The sequence below is a fragment of the Ranitomeya variabilis genome, chromosome 2 (genome assembly GCF_051348905.1).
Source record: "Ranitomeya variabilis isolate aRanVar5 chromosome 2, aRanVar5.hap1, whole genome shotgun sequence".
Classification (NCBI taxonomy): Eukaryota; Metazoa; Chordata; class Amphibia; order Anura; family Dendrobatidae; genus Ranitomeya; species Ranitomeya variabilis.
Window position 1 is genome coordinate 681,819,430 of NC_135233.1, and position 19,843 is coordinate 681,839,272.

A 19,843-nucleotide genomic window follows, 5' to 3' on the forward strand; every position below is an offset into this window, starting at 1 on the left:
CACACTCATTCCACTGAGTAAGCACGGACCATTTCCGAAATTTTTGGCAATACACTTCAGCTTCATCCTGACCCAGAGAAATAGCCAGCAAGGCTTTCTCTGCCTGAATTTCAAGATTGGGTTCCTCGTAAAGCAATCCGAGCACCAGAAAAAACGCATCAATATTCGCCAATGCCGGATCTCCTGGCGCTAGCGAGAAAGCCCAATCCTGAGGGTCGCCCCGCAAAAAAGAAATAACAATTTTAACTTGCTGAGCTGAATCTCCAGATGAACGGGGTCTCAGAGAAAGAAACAATTTACAATTATTCTTGAAATTCCTAAACCTAAATCGATCTCCAGAAAACAATTCCGGAATAGGTATTTTAGGTTCAGACATAGGACTACTGGTAACAAAATCTTGTATACCCTGCACACGAGCTGCCAGCTGGTCAACACTTGTAATCAAGGTCTGCACATTCATGTCTGCAGCAAGCACACGCCACTCAAAGGTAAAGGGGAGGAAGAGAAGGAAGGAAAAAAACAAACAAACTCAGAATTTCCTTTCTTATTATCCCACTTCTGCAATGCTTTAAACATTCAATATTGGCCTGGCATACTGTTATGACCCCAATGGCAGAGGGTCTCAGGAATAATGCTAAGTCAGTAAATACAGAAAACCAGCTCATAGGGCAGTGGTAACTGGGCTGACCATATAACTAATCCTAGCACCACAAATACCAGCAGCCAGGGAACGTTCCTACGTTGATCCTAGACGTCTCGTGCCAGCCGGAGAGCTAACTACCCCTAGAAGGGAAAATAAAGACCTTTCTTGCCTCCAGAGGAAATACCCCAAAAAGTTGGATAGAAGCCCCCCACAAATAATAACGGTGAGGTAAGAGGAAAAGACAAACATAAGAATGAGCTAGGAATTTAGCAAAGAGAGGCCCACTAGCTAATAGCAGAATATAGAAAGATAACTTATATGGTCAGCAAAAAATCCTATCAAAAATATCCACACTGGAAATTCAAGAACCCCCGAACCGTCTAACGGCCCGGGGGGAGAACACCAGCCCCCTAGAGCTTCCAGCAAGGTCAGGAATCACATTTAGTACAAGCTGGACAAAAATGATAGCAAACAAATAACCCAAAAAACAAAGAAGCAAGAATTAGCTTAATTTAGCATGAACCAGGACCCGAAAACAGGAGCAAACAGAATGTGTCTGATAACACCGATGCCAGGCACTGGACTAAGGTTCCAGGAGGTTTATATAGCAACACCCCTGAAGTAACGACCCAGCTGGGTGCAAACAGAGGGAAGGAAATCCCAGAGTCATATCACTAGTAACCACTAGAGAGAGCCAAAAAAGTCTAATTCACAACAGCCCATGCAGTATATAGCACAGCCCACGTAGTATATTGCACAGCCCACGTAGTATATTGCACAGCCCACGTAGTACATTGCACAGCCCACGTAGTATATTGCACAGCCCACATAGTATATTGCACGCCCACGTAGTATATAGCACTGCCCTAGTAGTATATTGCACAGCCACGTAGGATATTGCACAGCCCATGTAGTACATTGCACATCCACGTAATATATTGCACAGCCCATGTAGTGTATTACACAGCCCACATAGTACATTGCACAGCCCACATAGTATATTACACAGCCCACATAGTATATTGCACAGCCCACTCAGTATATAGTACAGGCCACATAGTATATTGCACAGCCACGTAGTACAGTATATTGCACAGCCACGTAATATATTGCCCAGCCCAAATAGTATATTGCACAGCCACGTAATATATTGCACAGCCCACGTAGTACACTGCACAGCCCACACAGTGTATTGCACAGCCAATGTAGTATATTGCACAGGCCACACAGTATATTGCACAGCCCACATAGTATATTGCACAGCCCACGTAGTATATAGCATAGCCCACGTAGTATATTGCACAGCCACGTAGTATATTGCACAGCCCACGTAGTATATTGCACAGCCCACACAGTATATTGCACAGCCCATGTAGTACATTGCACAGCCCACGTAGTATATTGCACAGCCCATGTAGTACATTGCACAGCCCACGTAGTATATTGCACAGCCCACACAGTATATTGCACAGCCCACGCAGTATATTGCACAGCCCACGTAGTATATTGCACAGCCACGTAGTATATTGCACAGCCCACGTAGTATATTTCACAGCCCACGTAGTAAATTGCACAGCCTATGTAATATATTGCACAGCCCACGTAGTAAATTGCACAGCCTATGTAATATATTGCACAGCCCATGTAGTATATTGCACAGCCCACATAGTATATAGCACAGCCCAAGTAGTATATTGCACAGCCACGTAGGATATTGCACAGCCCATGTAGTGTATTGCACAGCCATGTAATATATTGCACAGCCCACGTAGAACAACGCACACAGCCCACGTAGTATATTGCACAGCCCACGTAGTACATTGCACAGCCCACATAGTATATTGCACAGCCCCCTCAGTATATAGCACAGGCCACATAGTATATTGCACAGCCAAGTAGTATAGTATGTTGCACATCCCACGTAGTACATTGCACAGCCCACGTAGTATATTGCACAGCCCACTCAGTATATAGCACAGGCCACGTAGTATATTGCACAGCCACATAGTATAGTATATTGCACAGCCACGTAATATATTGCCCAGCCCACGTAGTATATTGCACAGCCACGCAGTATATTGCACAGCCCACACAGTATATAGCAATGTGGGCATCATATCCCTGTTAAAAAAAAAGAATTAAAATAAAAATAGTTATATACTCACCTTCCGTTGGATGCAGGCGAAGCGATTACCGACGCTCCTCGCGTGCTCCAGTCTCAAGAATGCATTGCAGTCTCTCGAGATGATGACGCAGCGGTCTCGCGAGACCGCTACATCATCATCTCGCGAGACCGCAATGCATGAAGCGGTCCCCGGGGCGTCGCGAGGAGCGGGAAAGGCCGGTTCTGGATCCGTGTGGCTGACGGATGCTGATTATATAACTATTTTTTATTTTTTTATTATTTTTAACATTAGATCTTTTTACTATTGATGCCGCATAGGATAGGCAGCATCAATAGTAAAAAGTTGGTCACACAGGGTTAATAGCAGCGGTAACGGAGTGCGTTATCCACGGCATAATGCAGTGTATTACTGCTGCCATTAACCCTGTGTGAGCGCTGACTGGAGGGGATTATGGAGCGGGCATTGACTGCGGGGAGGAAGTCAGTGCCGGACTGTGCCCGTCGCTGATTGTTCGTGGCCATTTTGCCGCGACCAATCAGCAACTTGGATTTCCATGACAGACAGAGGTCGCGACCAATGAAAATCCGTGACAGACAGACAGAAGGACAGACAGACAGATGGAAGTGACCCTTAGACAATTATATAGTAGATATACACAGTATATATATATATACACATACACACACACCTATAATATATTCTTATAGAGTAGAATCACTACCAGTGGGGTACATGGCTATTGATGTACAGTTTATGTTCTCTACAGTGAAGCTGTCATAGGATGTTCAGTGTTGTAAATAATTAACTTTTTACTAAAGGTCAGGCATCGGGTTTTCTTTTGATTACTATTTTATCCTGTAGGTTCATTTTCTATTGATTTGCATGTATATAGAGTATTAGTTCTTGGAGTACCTTAAGGTTTCATTATTGGAACCATTTCTAATTATATAATACATCAAAATAATAACGTCATAGCCGGAAAAGCGTCTTTCAGGCACTGAAGTGTTCTGATAATATCTTGCATACACAGTATTTCAACTGTCTCATAGGGAGTCGATCCAGCAAGCATAAGCTGTTTTATAATGATTACCATATTTTTTAGACTACAAGACACACATTTTTCCTCCATTTGAGGGGGCCATGCATACCAGGATAGGGATGAGGGGGCAATGCATACCAGGATGGGGATGAGAAGGCCATGCATACCAGGATAGGGATGAGGGAGCCATGCATACCAGGATGGGATGAGGGGGCCATGTATACCAGGATAGGCATGAGTGGGCCATGGATACCAGGATTGACATGAGGGGGCCATGCATACCAGGATAGGGATGAGGGGGCCATGGATACCAGGATAGGCATGAGGGGGCCATGCATACCAGGATAGGGATGAGGGGACCATGCATACTAGGATAGGGATAAGGGGCCATGCATACCAGGATAGGGATGAGGGAGCCATGCATACCAGGATGGGGATGAGGAGCCATGCAGACCAGGATGGGGATGAGGAGCCATGCAGACCAGGATGGGGATGAGGGGACCATGCATACCAGGATATGGATGAGGGAGCCATGCATACAAGGATGGGGATTAGGGGGTCATACCTTCTGGGATAGGAATGAGGGTGCCATGCTTACCAGGATATGAATGAGGGGGCCATGCATACCAGTATGGGGATGAGGGAGCCATGCATGCCAGAATATGGATGAGGGGGGCCATGCATACTAGGATGGGGATGAGAGGACCATGCATACCAGCATGGCAGATAAGGGGGCCATGCATACCAGGATAGGGATGAGGGAGCCATGCATACCAGGATAGGGATGAGGGGGAAATGCATACTAGGATATGGATGAGGGGCCATGCTAACCAGGATGGGGATGCCGGGACCATGCATACCAAAATATGGATGAGGGGACATGCATACCAGGATGGGGATGAGGGGACCATGCATACCAGGATATGGATGAGGGGGCCATGCATACCAGGATGGGGATGAGAGGACCATGCATACCAGGATGGGGATGAGGGGGCCATGCATACCAGGATGGGGACGAGGGGGCCATGCATACCAGGATGGGGATCAGGGGGCCATGCATACCAGGATGGGGATGAGAGGGCCATGCATACCAGGATAGGGATGAAGGGGCAATGCATACCAGGATGGAGATGAGGGACCATGGATGGAGATGAGGGGCCATGCTAACCAGGATGGGGATGACGGGACCATGCATACCAGGATATGGATGAGGGAGCCATGCATACCAGGATGGGGATGAGGGGACTATGCATACCAGGATATGGATGAGGGGGCCATGCATACCAGGATGGGGATGAGGGGACCATGCATACCAGGATAGGGATGAGGGGCCATGCTAATCAGGATGGGGATGACGGGACCATGCATACCAGAATATGGATGAGGGGCCATGCATACCAGGATGGGGATGAGGGGACCATGCATACCAGGATATGGATGAGGGGGCCATGCATACCAGGATGGGGTTGAAAGGACCATGCATACCAGGATGGGGATGAGGGGGCCATGCATACCAGGATGGGGATGAGGGGGCCATGCATACCAGGATGGGGATGAGGGACCATGGATGGAGATGAGGGACCATGCTAACCAGGATGGGGATGACGGGACCATGCATACCAGAATATGGATGAGGGGTCATGCATACCTGGATGGGGATGAGGGGATCATGCATACCAGGATATGGATGAGGGAGCCATGCATACCAGAATAGGGATGAGGGGACCATGCATACCAGGATATGGATGAGGTGGCCATGCATACCAGGATGGGGATGAGGGGACCATGCATACCAGGATAGGGATGAGGGAGCCATGCATACCAGGATGGGGATGAAGGGACCATGCATACCAGAATATGAATGAGGGGACCATGCATACCAGGATATGGATGAGGGGGCCATGCATACTAGGATATGAATGAGGGGGCCATGCATACCAGGATGGGGATGAAAGGACCATGCATACCAGGATGGGGATGTGGGGGCCATGCATACTAGGATATGAATGAGGGGGCCATGCATACCAGGATGGGGATGAAAGGACCATGCATACCAGGATGGGGATGTGGGGGCCATGCATACTAGGATATGAATGAGGGGGCCATGCATACCAGAATGGGGATGAAAGGGCCATGCATGCCAGGATGGAGATGAGAGGACCATGTATATCAGGATGGGGAAGGGGGGACCATATATACAAGAATAGGGGATATTAGTACAGAATTGACCACATTATTTTCTTACATTTTTTTCTATTTTCTTCCTATAAAACCTAGGTGTGTCTTATGGTCCAATGTGTCTTATAGTCCGAAAAATACGGTAACTTTCATAAATGATAAAACTAAAAGTAGAAGGTTATGAAATTAATAAGCATAAATTCACAATATAAAGAAAATAACAATTTGTGTGTACTCTAGTTTATAGCATAATTTAAACTCCACAAAAGTTGCAAATTATAAAAACAGTGTGCCAAATTGCAAATTGAACTTTTTTTAAAGTTATTTTTACATACAGCTTACAGATATTACATTACCAAGTGGAAGCAAGTCCAGCAACTTTTAAATAGATTTATTTGGCATTGGACAAGAAAATCTTGCAAATTTTTTAATAAATCTCTGACTGCTCATGGGTGTAGATTCTATTTTCTCACATTAGGACTGTCTAAGGCCAGTTTTACAAGTCGGCTTATTTCCAGTACCGGAAAAAACGGTACAGGAGATATCCGTGTCCGTGTGTCCGGGTGTGTAATACTTGCGGCACACATGCCGCATCAGTACTAGCATCAGCAGCATCATTCACCAGCAGTGACATCATCACTGACATTTTCCCATGGTTCTGAGGTCACCGCAGCTCAGCCCGGCCTTGATGATGTAACTGCTGGTGAATGATGCTGCGCTCTCTGCAGCTCATTCACCAGTTGTTTTCAGCCTGGACGGTTGCATCTTGGCACCGTCCAGGTTGAAAACTATTTAGCCCCCAGACATGGATTATGGCTTGGGACAGAATGACGGACAGGTATGGTATATTGTTGTTTTTTTATTTTATTTTTATTACAGGAGATCGAGGGTGTCGGGGAATTAGGCGTTGCAGTAAGCATAGTTTAATTTATAATATTAAAGGAGTCTGTGTCATTTTTTCAAATGTGTCATTTTTTTCAAAGAGGTGACATAAACCCCACAAATATTAACTCCACTGGCCACCGCTACAGGGCAAGTGGAAAAAGCCTGGCAAAGCACCGGAAAAGGCGCATCTAATAGATGCACCTTTTCTCGGGAGCTGTTTTTAGGCTGGGGCCTATATCAATGGCCCCTTACCAGTCTGAGAATACCAGCCTCCAGCTGTGAGCTTTAGCATGGCTGGTTGTCAAAAATGGAGGGATGTGTGTTCTCCATGTGCGGGACATTTTCCCACTGTGCTGACAGTAAAAATGGACATGTCACAGTGTCTTGCCCACGGGCACACAGTCCATGGAAACACACTGACATGTGCACAGGTCCATTCATTTGAATGGGTCTACCTGTGTACGTGTCTCTGGTACGTGTGAAAACTGTCACCACACGTACTGGAGACATGGACGTGTGAAAGAGGCCTAAAAATGCACCAAATGTATTAAGTGCTTTTACTAAATTTGGAGCAAATTGCTACAAATTATCTTTTTATCTAGACTGATTTATAAATGTATAAAATATGAGTCTTAATAAATCATGCTCAGTATATGAGTTTTATCAGTTTTACCCAAATGTGCCTCTTTTATATTCAGGCAGTGACCATGCATACTAATTTTAATAATAGTCTAAAATGTTTCTAAAACAGTAAAATATATTTATATTTATTTAAGCTTTATGTACTAACTAGTGATGAGCGAGTGTACTCGTTGCTGGAGTTTTCCCCAGCACGCTCGGGTGGTCTCCGAGAATTTGTAACTGCTCGGAGATTTAGTTTTTGTTGATGCAGCTGCATGATTTACGGCTACTAGCCAGCCTGAGTACATATGGGGGTTGCTTGGTTGCTAGGGAATCCCCACATGTATTCAAGCTGTCTATCAGTTGTAAATCATTCAGCTGAGGTGACGAAAACTCAATCTCCGAGCACTAACAAATACTCTGAGATCACCCGAGCGTGCTCTGGAAAACCCGAGCAATGAGTATACTCGCTCATCACTAGTACTAACTTAATAATAGGTCATAAAACAGTTGAGAAGTCCAACTCCTTCAAAGTGGTTGTCTAAAGATTCAAATTTAAGTCAACTTGTGACTAGGGTTGAGCGACTTTTATTTTTATAGGATCGGGTCGGGTTTCACGAAACCCGACTTTCTCAAAAGTCGGGTCGAGAGAAATCGTCCGATCCTATAAAAAAGTCGGGGTCGGGGTCGGCCGAAACATGAAACCCAATGCAGTGCAATGGGATACTATGGTTCCCAGGGTCTGAAGGAGAGGAAACTCTCCTTCAGGCCCTGGGATCCATATTAATGTGTAAAATAAAGAATCAAAATAAAAAATATTGATGTATTCACCCTCGGACGCGCCCTGGTACTAACCGGCAGCCTTCCTTCCTAAGAATGAGCGCGTGAATGACCTGCGGTGACGTCGCGGCTTGTGATTGGTCATGTGAGCGGTCACATGGGTGGTCACGCGACCAATCACAAGCCGCGACGTCATCTAAGGTCCTTCACGTGCTCATTCTTAGGAAGGAAGGCTGCCGGAAAGAAGCAGGGCGCGTCCGAGGGTGAGTATATTCCTATTAGGTATATACTCACCCTCGGACGCACCCTGCTTCTTTCCGGCAGCCTTCCTTCCTAAGAATGAGCGCATGAAGGACCTTAGATGACGTCACGGCTTGTGATTGGTCACGTGACCGCCCATGTGACCGCTCACGCGACCAATCACAAGCCCCGACGTCACCGCAGGTCATTCACGCGCTCATTCTTAGGAAGGAAGGCTGTCGGTTAGTACCAGGGTGCGTCCGAGGGTGAGTATATCAATATTTTTTATATTGATTCTTTATTTTACACTTAAATATGGATTCTGATACCGATTCCCGATATCGCAAACATATCGGAACTCGGTATCGGAATTCCGATACCAGATTCAGAAGATCGCCGACCTCATGGCCGACCCCACACAGGGGTCGGGTTTCATGAAACCCGACTTTGCCAAAAGTCGGCGACTTCTGAAAATGGCCGACCCGTTTCGCTCAACCCTACTTGTGACCACTAGTTTAGATAATTGAGGTGGACTTTCTGAGCCGGACTCAAAATAACAATTTTTTCAAATGAATTTCATTTGAAAAATTATTACATTTTGCATGATCTAGAAGTTGTTATTTATTTGTGATACCTCTTTAAAAAGAATCTGTCTCCAGGTTTTTGCCACCTAATTTGAAAGTGGCATGATATTGGGCGAGATACCCTGATTCCACTGATGTAACAATTAGTAGTCTTCTTAGTGTAGTTGTAATTAAAAATCACTGCTATTATTGTCCGCCATATTCTTGAGCTCTGTTAAACCTCACCCACTCCACTGATTGGCTTCTGTCTGTGAACACTTTACATGGGTAGAAAGCTGCAAATCAGTGTTGCTGGCGGGGTTATACAGAGCTCAACATTCAGATATCTACAGCAGATAAAACAGTGATTTTATCAAAATGAAAGTATTTGGGACAGTAAGTTATAGATCTCTAGGATCAGGATCTCTTTCCGTACATTTCATATAGTTAATCTAAGCTTAGATAAATGTACACAATTACATTATGTCAAAATATTAAATTATGCAATTTACCCCAGAGGAAGCAATCTCTTGTGGTGCTACATGTGAGGTCTGCTTTCCCATATAATACTTTTTCTATGAGCCAATTTACCTGGGTGACTCTGCACGTGGTAATTTTAGTGTTATTATTATTGTATTGCACATGGTTATTGGCTACTTTCTTATATATTCTTTTGATACTGCATTATATATTATCTGTCAGTGTCCATTGGCCTTTCTCCTGTACGGAATACTGCTTGACAGCTCCTTAGGGGTGTTTTGCAATTATCTCAGATATCCACCACATTTATATGGCTCTGTTGGTTATCACATGGGTTGTATTCCAGTACCAAATTTTAACTTAGCAAACATGTTCTGGCACAATATGCACAATTTTAGTTGTTACCTGTCTTGTCTAAGCTTTTATGTTGTTGCATAATGAATATTTAGATTGTTTAAATTTAGAAAGTCCAACCGAGATTTTGTATGTGTCTTTCCTTTATGAGAGTGGCCCCCCACCTGGACTTGTGTTTTGTTTGTTACCTTCATCTGGGGTTTGTTACTTCATGAAGATAACAACCAAAATGCGCGTCGGGGTGGAGGCCACTCCCATTCAGGAGCGCATGTCCTGTATACCTATGTTATCATCTATTTTACTTTGTACTCGGTTATTATTACATCTATTTATGTTACATTTATTTAAATCAATTGATAGTATCATATATAACACTGGGTACTCATAGTTGTGGTGCTATATTTGATGGTCACTGCTATTATATGTACAAAACAGTCTTCCCTTTTGTATATTTTTTATCTGCCATGTTTTATAATATGTCACCATTTTTTACTGTGGGCGCCCTTTTTTCTTGGTCTGTGATTCCGCTGCACACCAATTTTTGATTCTAATAACCAGCTGTAATTAAAATCACCACATGGTGAAGGGGGAGTGCTTTGTCAGAAGGCTAGCATACAAACAACAGAAAACTGAATGGCACATCAATGTCTGAACAGGTGCATGCCCCAAAACAGCTATGTTAGAGGGGGCAATACAAGGTATTAAGAAATGGGGTATGTAAACTTTTGATCATGGTCATTTGGATGTTTTCAGTTGTCATTATGATTTAAAAAGAAAAAACTCAGTAGTTTGACAATAAATGGCTTCACCAAACCATTAACCATGAGTGGAGGAAAATGTTTGGTGTTATCATTCATATGCTCTGAAAAAAGGGCAAGAAAGCAAACATTCTGCCAGGGTGTGTAAACTTTTGAGCACAACTGTATATAAACTCTAGCCATACACAATCACATATATACTTTGCCTGTTCTTTGATCTACTGTATGTATCCAAGTTTAGTTATGCCCAACATTGTATTTTTCGTGAGTGCATTTATATTAGAGGGTTCAGCAGAAGGAGCATGCCTTTATTCTAATGACCTGCCAGTTCATGACATCACTTCAAGCAGTGTTAAGTGTCCTGGTGTCTGGTTCTGGTAATTATATGAATGATTATTTGATCACCAAAATAAAAGCAGAATATAGGTTTACTTGTCTTTGAAGGTTTCCATAATACAAACTTTGGTCTATGTATCATAATGTGGGACACATGAAAAAGCAAATAAATTAGCTTGTCATGAAAAAAGCTGGTATTGCTGAAGTAATGGATCTAAAATATATTTTCAATATGGGTTATATCTTAAAAAAAAGTTTAGATGAGCACTGAACTTAATGGACAGATCACTTCAGCAAATTGTGGTCATGACCGGCTCATAACTGTTTGTCCACATAGCAGATGGATGCTGTTGCTCTCTATTACTTACGTCGACTCTTCTAGGTTGTAAATTGGACAAGACTAGTGCATGTTGTGATTATTTTCCACATGGACCTGTGGTTCTTGTGGAAAATAGGCTTTATGCTTTTATGCTGCTGCACATGGGCTAGCATTGGTCTGTGTGCAGAACATACCCTTAAAAGAGCACAACAGCAGTTGTTTTTTACTGCTCCCTTCATTAGCTATCAATATTGTGTTACAATGTGTGCATTAAAATACTTACACATTGCGGTCTTCTGCTGTTTCTAGGGCCTGCGAAGGTCCTTTGCAGCATCATGTGACCACAGCTCTCACACTGAAGACTGGTAGTTACCTTCCTAATATAATCCTATGAGTGCCTTGTTCTTAGTACCATAGACTTACAATGAAAAAGTGACTTCTGGTACACCCCAAAAGTGCTGCGGTCACATGACCCCAGAGAGGACCAAAGAAACGCTGGATATGGCAGAAGACAGTAATGAGTAAGTATCTTAATGCGCATACTGTACACATTAATGATGGCTAATGAATTGAGGATAAAGAAAACTGCTGGAGTGCGCCTTTAAACTTTAGAGGGAAAAAAATCTGGAAAACCTATTCATAACATCATATTTTTTTTTTAAATATTATCCAAAGTGGTATTTTTGGAGCCTACAGTTAACATCAAATGAGAGCCATCTATCCAGACTTGGCAGAAAAAAACTCCTCCTTCCCAGCTTTTTCTCTGGGCAGGCTAAACAGACAAGAAACATTTTATTTGCAGACCAATGCAACGGTAACATGTTTTCTTTAAAATCATGGCACAAATTATTTGTCTTCCAGAAGGTTTTATTTTTAACTGCTTTGATATTCTGCTTTTCTTTTGGGTCTACCTTGATAATGGCTCAGGTCCCAATTGAACTAAAGCAAAATTTGGCAATTTCGCATCAGTCTCCTAATTTTCTCTTCTCATTGCTTTTCAGCACAGAGATTCAGACCAAATTAACATTTTAACAATTTCTGATATCCTTTTTTTCTGATTTCTGGGAATAGCTCAACTGTCTAAATATTATCCAATACGTTCATATTTAGTGTTGAGCGATACCGTCCGATACTTGAAAGTATCGGTATCGGATAGTATCGGCCGATACCCGAAAAGTATCGGATATCGCCGATACCGCTACCCGATACCAATACAAGTCAATAGGACACCAAGTATCAGAAGGTATCCTGATGGTTCCCAGGGTCTGAAGGAGAGGAAACTCTCCTTCAGGCCCTGGGATCCATATTAATGTGTAAAATAAAGAATTAAAATAAAAAATATTGATATACTCACCTCTCCGACGCAGCCTGGATGCAGCCTGGACCTTACCGCTGTAACCGGCAGCCTTCTTTGCTTAAAATGAGCGCGTTTAGGGCCTTCCTAATTCTAGGAATTTAGGACCTGAGAATGACGTCGCGGCTTGTGATTGGTCGCGTGGCGGTCACATGAGCGGCACGTGACCAATCAGAAGCCGTGATGTCATGGAAGGCCCTAAACGCGCTCATTTTAAGCAAAGAAGGCTGCCGGTTAACAGCGGTAAGGTGCAGGGGCCTCCGGAGAGGTGAGTATATCAATATTTTTTATTTTAATTCTTTATTTTACACATTAATATGGATCCGATACCGATTCCCGATACCACAAAAGTATCGGAACTCGGTATCGGAATTCCGATACCGCAAGTATCGGCCGATACCCGATACTTGCGGTATCGGAATGCTCAACACTATTCATATTGTTCTTACACAGATTACTACAAGATCCAGCAGGATATACTAACAGTTATCTAATTCATGGCTTCTTCATGTTTTTTCTTTTGAGGCCTTATGATCCAGAAAATAGAGATGCTTGTGCATTATCATTGGTCATATTCCATTTCAAATATTCTGAGAATTATGTTGTGATATGTTATAATTTCTCTCCTAAACATTGGGATCTGAGGGGTAACATTTCTCCTTGTGGGGAATGTCATGCCAAGCCTGGCATGTCAGAATGATTAGACTTATCAGCCATGAATGCTCATGAGCATTGAAGCACTTGATGACAAAACAGAAAGTAGTGCATATTGGCATATAATGGCATATAAAAATATCTGTCAAAACTACTTTTAAAGCTGCACCTCACCAATTAGACCTGCCTCATAGATGGAGAAGCATTTGGCAACAGTAAAATATTAAAAATGGCCGTCAGATATGAAACCAACTGGTTGGTCATCTTTTGTCGTTATAAGCATTTACCCAGTCAAAATTATGAAATGTAGAAAAGAGAAAACAAATAACCCTATCACAACTACTGATTGTTTCACATACTCCAGGTTGGAATATGTAGGCGGATATTAGTTTTTAACAGATTTTCATATACTCATTTTCACAAATAAATATGAACTGGATGATGAAGGGGAGAAGACAATAAAAAAAACTGTCCTCTTTAGATATAAATTATTTCATGTATATTCCAAGATTTAGGGCTGAGGTTCATTTAGGATTAGTGTCAAAAACAGAGAAATATTTCCACTGTATTTATCGCTTAATTATACACATGCAGTAAGAGATCAGAATCTTAATAAAACACTCAGTATTTCCGTAGTAATGCTACTAAGAAAAAGGGGAAAAACCACATCTGTCAAATTTAATTTACCGAGAAATGAAACAATTTTTCCAATATGTGAACATTTTGGGATTTCCCATCAAGATAAGCCGAAGAATCGCAATTAAACAAATAAAAAATTGTGCAAATATTTTATCACAGTCTACAACACTAGATAATCCAGACAGCACCTCAGAGATCCTTTTAATGCCTAATTAAATGAGTCGTTAGATCATCGCATTTCGAGTGAACAAAGCACCAAATCCAAGTCCTTTATGTTTTCCTTTACATGTTAGGATTCTGATACAAAATCCAGATTAGCTAGAGTATTATCAGCACACTTTACAGGCTCCTTAAGCCCTAATAACAGTGCTCATCACAACTGTCACACTTCAAAGAGTATATACCCCACAGGCGCACACTAGATGTCAGTCACTAGAAAACTAGTCTGCATCAAATAATGGGCAGACAGGTAGTGTCTAAACTTCTATCATAGACTCCATTATTAATAAATCTAATATTACAATCTTTTTTTATATCCATCAGCTAAGAAATTCGATGTGTAGAAGTTCTACAAAAACAAGTGCGTTCACAAGGAAAATAGGCATGCAGAAGAAAACTAATACCATGTAATGTAATACTGGTTTTGCATTGTATAGCAAAGTATTTTATTGAGGCATTTTGATTTACTACTAGCCACAGATCTTATCTTTCACAGCTAGCCATACTGACTCCTGGTATTTATAGAACGTTCTTAACCCTTTTTTAGAACTACAAATGTAGAAGTAGGTTGTCCTCCCTACTCCCGAAAAGCCTGGAAAAGTTTCCGCACTTAAAATTAAGGAAACATAGCATGATACAAATTCTACTTTTGAACACTAAAATATATTATAATAATATAATAAAATGTTAAATATGGAACATAATTGTTGAAACGAAATGAAGATAGTTGTCCTAGAGTCAAACGTCGGCAAATTAATTTCTTGCATTTTTGTATCAATTATATTTAATTTTTACCTAATTTTGGATATCTAAAATTAAACTAATCACATTAATTACGCTGCAATAATTAAAAATAAAATCCAGTCTCATTTATGTATTTGGTCGTTACAAAAAAACATTAAGTCCAAATTAAAAGGAAAATCATAGAAGGGGATATATGAAAATACAGTGTAGACTATGTATTATACAGAAAAGGAAATATAATGCATCAGCTGGTAGACTGTTGCTATCTGCACTCACTTTGTATCTGGAAACACATAATGATCTCCACTTAGGGAGATACAGTAAACTGATAAGACTTGCTCAGGACAGGTAACTACTAGAGCACAAACCATAGAAAACAAGCATGTAACAGAATCTAACTGCTTGCCGCTCATCAGACATGAGAAACCAGACCAAAGTATTACTGGCTGTCATAACGTAAAAGGTTCCTCTACAAGCTTTACTCCTTAATATGCTGTTTTGCATCCTACAAGCTTCGGTTTTGACTTCTATGAGGAATGGAGAAGCTTGAAACATGCATCTAGGATATTATAAATCAAATATAAATCCAATCCAAAAGACAAAGATATAAACTATATGAAATATTGATAGAGTAGTTTAAATGACTTTTTTTGCATCATAAATCTGAACTTGCATGCTCCAGTATAGTAAAAGTTTATATAATATGTTGCATCTTGTAGAGTGAACAAGAACATACATTCTGGTTTTCTTATCTAAGGATCGGCGTAAAAACTTTTAGGTCCAAAAATGACAAAAGTATTCTAGAAGTGATACCTTTATTAGCTAACCAGAAAAATGATATTTTCCAGCTTTCAGGGCACAGAGGCCCTTTCATCAGGCAAATGAGTTACTGAGACAAGAGCAGAATATTGGAAGTTAACATAAAAAAAACGACAACATCACCATGAGCATAACTAGAAGCGTTATAGAAATATTGACTTAAAACTTGCGGGAATGAGTTTGTTAGATGCTGCAGACGTTAATTTGTCATTAGTAGCCTAGAATAGACGCGTTTGCCTTTTGTCAAAACTTTTTCTAAATGATAATGGCTAAATGAAGGATTTAGCTCTGCTACATTACACCACCTCTACAAAGTAGAATGCATTCATTTAGAAGCTATAATAAAGGCCTGGTTATATAATCATACATAAACAGGAATGAAGCCACAACACACTATTAGATGTGCGATGATAAACTCACCGTTTAAAATGTCAAAAGATTGAAATGAAACCAAAAACTCGTCATCAGGAAACGATTATATCCAGTATTCCATTGACGAAGAACACAATCCCAGTAAACGACGGTAGGAATGGAGCAGGTAGTGAATTTCTGTATCACAGGATCCTCTGTTGGCTGTCAGTATTATCTGGAATTGAGCAACACTGAAACATGTCCTCCCTTGAGCTGTCACACTGCTGCCAGCTCCCTGCAGTTATTGAAGTTAACTAAAGAGGTGATCTACATAGTAAACAAGTCCTGTGCAAACCAATGGCTTTCCACACCCTTCTGTTTATAGTAGGATGACTTGTGCACAGAGGTCACTGCCATCAGCAGCTCCTGCCGCCTTGCTCTGGGTATCTAGTGTGCTGCATATACCCTAAGGCTCTTTTTATCAAGCCACCTTCCCGAGACTCTGCTCACCGGCTGTCACAGTGACGCATCTGTTCCTTATTGTTCAAGATTTCTCGAAAATGGGAATGAGCTCTATGACTAAGGGTCCACTGAGTGTTGTCACTGTAGATGTAGTAAGTATAAGAAACTGTTACATAGGTCTGCTCACTTTTTGGAATTTTGTATGTTTACTGTGCTACACTGCTACACATTATTGAAATACTTATATGCTACAAATTGAAGATTGTGTTCTCAGTAATAGTTGCAGAAGTAGTAGTAGAATTTGTCCAAAAATTATTTCTTCTTTCATAAATAACATAGCAAACACTATATAAGTGGTAAATTCAAATTTCAGCCTGTATTGTGTCTTACAAGAACATGATGAAAATGTAACGTTATGTTTACATGCTGCGCTTTTTTCTGCAGAAAATAAGTTGTTCTTTACAGTACCAGCAAAAGCGATGAGTTTTTCAGAAATCTCATGTATACCTTTTTGTTTCCCCCCACCCCGACTGAATTGGAGCACTGTAGCATTTCAGCTCTTTCAGAGTTTTTTATGCATTTTTCAGCCATAGTAAGCAATGAGAACGTATAAAAATACTGTGTTTTTGGCGATATAAAATTAACTTTATAAACATGTGCTGTAGACAAATCACAAATGTAATCTGTATGTAAAAATTAACAGCAAAAACGCACTAAAAAAAGTAATAAATGCAAAAGAATGCAATGAATAAAGCAGCAGTGCTTGCATTTTAAATGCAGCATTTTTTACTGCCTAGAGACCAGGTTCTGGCTGCAGAAAATAATGCTGAAAATACGCTGCATGTGAACATTACCGTAAGGTGATACAAAATATTAGTATATAAAGTATTGCAAAAAGGTGACAACACTTTGTTTCAATAAGATAGAAAAAAAAAATATAGGATGTTCATATTATTACAATAGTTAAAAAATGAAGAATATATGAATATGAATTACATGTAAAATGGCATACACTTTACACATTGTATAAGCCTTCTGCAATTATTCTAGCTCTCACCATCTCTGATCAGAACATTACAATCTATCCTTAGAAAAGTCACCAATCATATGAAATATGGGTGTCTGCTACTAGAAACCAGATAGATATTATATCCTTAGGGTTTGCTGCAGGAAGAAGGGGAGATTGGCGACTGGAGATGTCAAAGAGCACAGGAGGCCCAGTGCAGATTCAGAAGCCACCCAGGAAGCGTTCTTAACCCATCGACTCCCTGAAACATTGCAATGGACTTCTCAGCCTTTATCGGGCTTGTTTGTTTTCTAACATACATTGCCACAAATTGTTCATTTCCACCCATATGTGCACACTGAATGGCATACACCATTATATTGATGTCTTTGTGACAGTATGCCGCTACAGTAAGTGTTGGTTACAGGTAGCATGACTCATTGAGACAGGTGCATAAAGCTCCAGGCTAGAAAATGTTACACCTTTATATAATGTGACCTACTAATAAAGGACGGTCATATTGTAGGGTTAAATAAAAGAGGCTTTCAGGATAGTTCTCAATCAATTTGGCAGCAGAGACAATATCCATTTTCATACTCATCATGATGGGAACTACAATGGAGCTGTAATTCTATCAGCATAACACATGACTAACTTCACTTGTCAGCAACTGGATAACATACATTTCATTTTCAGTCTTTGTTGCCGTTATTGTAATTATTAGCCTGGGTTTTCTTATGAATGCAGCTTCATAAATATATTATGTATCATCCGTATTTTCAAAAAATAAGGTTGGTTGTTTTTTTATCATAAATAAAGTTTTATAAAAATCTGCATCTACTTTATGTTGTGCTGGTCTTCGTATATATGCGGTGGCATGTGCCGGTAATTCTACTAAGCTTCATCTACCCAAGAGTATGTGTCTAGTATCTTGTTAGCACAAGAACTGTCACAACATGACAAATGGAAACCCAATAGTCAACCAAGACTGGTTGAGCAGATGCCTAAAAGTGTCCTTTAATACCATGATCACGAAAGAACATACACAATAGAAATTCTTACGTGATCACAAAGTAATGCAGTATATATGTAAGTCAACTGTATACAGAAAAAAGGATGGGTTAAAAAAAAATCTCCAAAAGTCTAATGTTGAAAGCTTCTGGACATGGTTTATAAAACAGCTGTCATATTATGTGGCATGAAACCAGATATTCATCGATATTGGGTGTTAGGCAACATAATAATTGAAATCTTATCCATTCTATTTTATGGAAATCCTATATATAAATGCTCTAAGTCTCCCAATATGAAATTTGTAATTCCCCCACCCTCCACAATCACATCATTTATAGCACAGGTCACCTCATTTAAGACAGAGGAACATATAGGGCCCCTTTAGGATCTGTGTCCTAGTACGACTACATCCACTGCACCCTAGTATCATTCAGATTTGAAAAGAAAGCAAATTACATTATTTAAATATATGTTTTTGCATCAAATCATACATATTAAAATATATATTTATATACAGTAAATAAAAAAATATATTTTTTTTGAGAGAGAGTGGGAGAAAGCAAGAGCAATATAGGGTGAGAGAGAGAATTAATGAACAAATATATACTTTAGAAATAAGATTTATGGAGTGAATTGTAACAGGTAAATATTCCCACTTTGTGTCACAATAGATTGGATCTAAAGATTATTCTCAGCAAAAAGAAAAAAACAAAATAACACTTCTAGAGGAAAAAGTTATAGAAAAAGAGGTCACTGTACCAGCTCCAGTGAATGACAGGTTTTAGCCAATTGCCTCGCAATCGACACCCTCCGAGGTTTCACATTCACACAATGCAGCCAAGCCTTCCATGCCAGATCAGGCTATTACAGCATGAAACATGAACTGTTGATTTAGGTCTCAAGGTGGCGCTCTTTCCCTAGATGACTCCAGACTACTTCACAAGCCCAGAAATAGTCTGAGTGAAAGTTACACCTGCAACACATTTTCGGCGGCACCAGTTTTTGTCACCACTACAATGTTGAAATGACAGATAGGCGTCTGACTTGGGTTAAAACTCATAAAACATGATTGATGAACTCTGTGAGTGAGCTGTGGCAGTTCAGACTAAAAAGTGATGGCCATCCTCTGACAATCCCACAACTTTATTCTTAGCACCAGTCTCCCAGAACTGTGGGAGTCATTAATAAATATTTATGTTCTGGCATCCTATTCTCGGGGGCTTTAAAATCTTTAATGACAGCTAGCTTAGATTAATAGT

The 19,843-nt window shown here is 40.7% G+C and overlaps 1 protein-coding gene across 6 annotated transcripts in view; it reads right to left on the reverse strand.

The window, feature by feature from the left end:
- Positions 1 to 19,843, reverse strand: part of EYA4 (EYA transcriptional coactivator and phosphatase 4) — a 533,493-nt gene that overhangs the window by 293,166 nt on the left and 220,484 nt on the right. The window contains exon 1 of one of the 6 annotated variants that reach the window (XM_077289338.1): positions 16,172 to 16,508. The exons of the other annotated variants lie outside the window; for them this stretch is intronic. The gene's annotated coding sequence lies outside the window, so the exon portion shown is untranslated. Of the gene's footprint in view, positions 1 to 16,171; positions 16,509 to 19,843 lie in introns of those variants that run through there. 6 annotated transcript variants of the gene reach the window in all.